We start from the raw sequence: 2561 nt of genomic DNA on the forward strand, positions 1-2561 counted from the left end.
CTACTTTGTTTTGGGAATATCATTCGCTCTGGTCTCGCTCTCCAACAGTGGTCGCGTAAGTGTCCCAGCTCTCCACACACCGTACACATAACTTGTTCCGGGTCCGCAAAGTGTTGTGGTCTTGTCCTCCAGCAATGGTTGTTCGGATGCCCTGGTTCTCCACATGCTTCGCACCGCCTCCAATATCTCATACGGTCAGGGTTTGGGCAGCGATAAACAAAGTGCCCTCGCATTCCGCACCACTCACAATCCTGGTTCGTCGGGTCACACATGCGTCTTAACGCCGTCCTCCAGAAGTTCTTCGTCCAATGTCCGACGCCTTCGCACAGTTCGCAGTAGGGCGTGTTTCTCATGTGAACTTGATTCGGGTAAACCACCCTCTTCCTGGCAGTGGCTCGCACTCTCAGCCTGCCTCTCGGCTGAAAGGACATGGAGTTCACCTCTAACTCCCCTTTCTCCTACAACCCTTGGTAGTACTCTCTCGATCTTTTCAAACTCGAAGTACTTTCTCCAATCTCCAACCTTAGTTGCTCTCGGTTCTGACTTCTTAACTCATACATCTTAGCGAGCATCTCCAAGTCTCGGTCCATCGATTCCTCCTCTTCCCCCGGTAACACCATCTGTAATGGCACAACTCGAATGGGGCTATTGCGTCTCAGCACTATCTGGTTCGACTCCACAGGGTCTGGTACAACTTGGTCTTGGTGTCCTTGATTGCTCGCAATTTGACTTGGTTCTCCTTGTTCTCTCACTACACGACTTGCGCTAGGCCTCAATCTCGCGTCCTCCATAAAATCCGTACTCGCATCAGCTTCTTGATCGCGGTCTCTTGGTTTCGGGTCTTGCTCATCTCTTGTCTCCACCACCAAAGTTGGAATGCCTTCATCATCACTTGACACTAAGTCAATCACTTCCACAACTTTATCCCTTCTCGCCGTTGGTTCTTCGGACTTAGAATCTTCCTTAGTTAGTTCGTCTTCCTCCTTGATTCCCGGTACACAACTTCACTGATTGCTCGAGTAATTACCCGATACACTTAACCGCAAGGCAGTATATACGGGGTCGAATCCACAAGTACCAATGGTACACTAAAGATTTGCGAGAGTCGTAAATAGCTAAAGCGAACGAAAGATAGTTTGTTTGGTTTCAGAATTGTAAATAAAGATGCAAGAAATAAAACTGATTAGCTTATAAGATTAAAACATTGGGTCATTGGGTATTTCAGAGATCAATGACTAATGAGAAAATGAAATATGGAATTCAATAATTAAGAACCATTCTAGAACATGAACACAATAACAGACTAACCCTCTTTCAAGGCATTAGAAACTAAACTTGACTACTAGTTTGCTAAACTTTCATTTGCAACCTCCTAGCCAAATTTGCATTACAATCAAGTTCATTAAGTTCACAATGCGTCCCAACATCAACTTTCGCAGGCTAGAAATACATTGCTCAATTCACACTCATTCAGGCATTCTATCGAACACTTTTGATGCATAGAAAAACCTAGAGTCTAAAACAAGGTGATCAGTCCTATTTTAGCATTAAGATCATGTGAATCAAAGAACCTAAGGATTAAGAACTCCAAACAATAATTAAAACATCAATTCATTGAATCTCCTAATTGGAACCCTAAAACCCAATTGGAGAACTACTCACACATAGCAAAAGAGAAATCAAAAATCATAGATGAAGAAAACATGATTAAATTGCAGAAATAATAAGAAAGGGTTTAGAAATCTTCTCCAAATTGTCAATGAGGATCAATCTCTAGAATCCCAAAAGAGTGGCTTACAAAAAGTCTCAGGTAGCAGAAAGAAAGCGTAGAATAAAACTTAGAATAAAACTTAGGGTTTTTCTCCCAGCAAATAAAAGGTATTTATAAAGCTCTCCAAATAGGGTAAAAAAAGGTAACGGCCTGGTTAAGACATTTCTCAGCCAGGCGGGTATCTTAGGTAGGCAGGTTTTGACGTGAAACTTGCCGGTTCAGGCTTCGCTTCTCAGCCAGGCGGGTTCCTCAGATAGGCGGGTTTTAACGTGAAAGTTGTCGGGTTAGACTTTGTTTCTTAACCAGGCGGGTTCCTCTGGTACGCGGGTATTCACGTGAACCAACATTCATCTCATATGCTTGTTTGTATCCAGAATAGCTTATTTTCCTCCCATTTCCTCCAAAGTGTCCTAAAACCTGTAAAGACTCGATAAAGAACTAAAAGACTCCAAAAACACACTTTGACTCAATAAAAAGTGTAAAATAAGAGAGAAAACAAAGATTCAAAACCGATAAAAACACCATATATCAACTTCCCCCGACTTAGATCTTTGCTTGCCCTCAAGCAAAACAAAAACCTTTGCCAAGGAAATAGGTTTGAAAACGCGAGAATTCACATATTCTTCTGGGATCATGCTATCTAACAATTGCCTGCAAACCACTATCACAAAGCTCATATCAAACCGTACTAAATCGTACTTTGCCATGACCGTAGCAGCTTCATAAATCCTATGATCACAAATACTTTCAGACTCAGATAGCTTAACCTTTTAACATTCATTAGTAAATG

This window comes from Camelina sativa, chromosome 9 (genome assembly GCF_000633955.1).
Source record: "Camelina sativa cultivar DH55 chromosome 9, Cs, whole genome shotgun sequence".
In the NCBI taxonomy this organism is placed as follows: domain Eukaryota; kingdom Viridiplantae; phylum Streptophyta; class Magnoliopsida; order Brassicales; family Brassicaceae; genus Camelina; species Camelina sativa.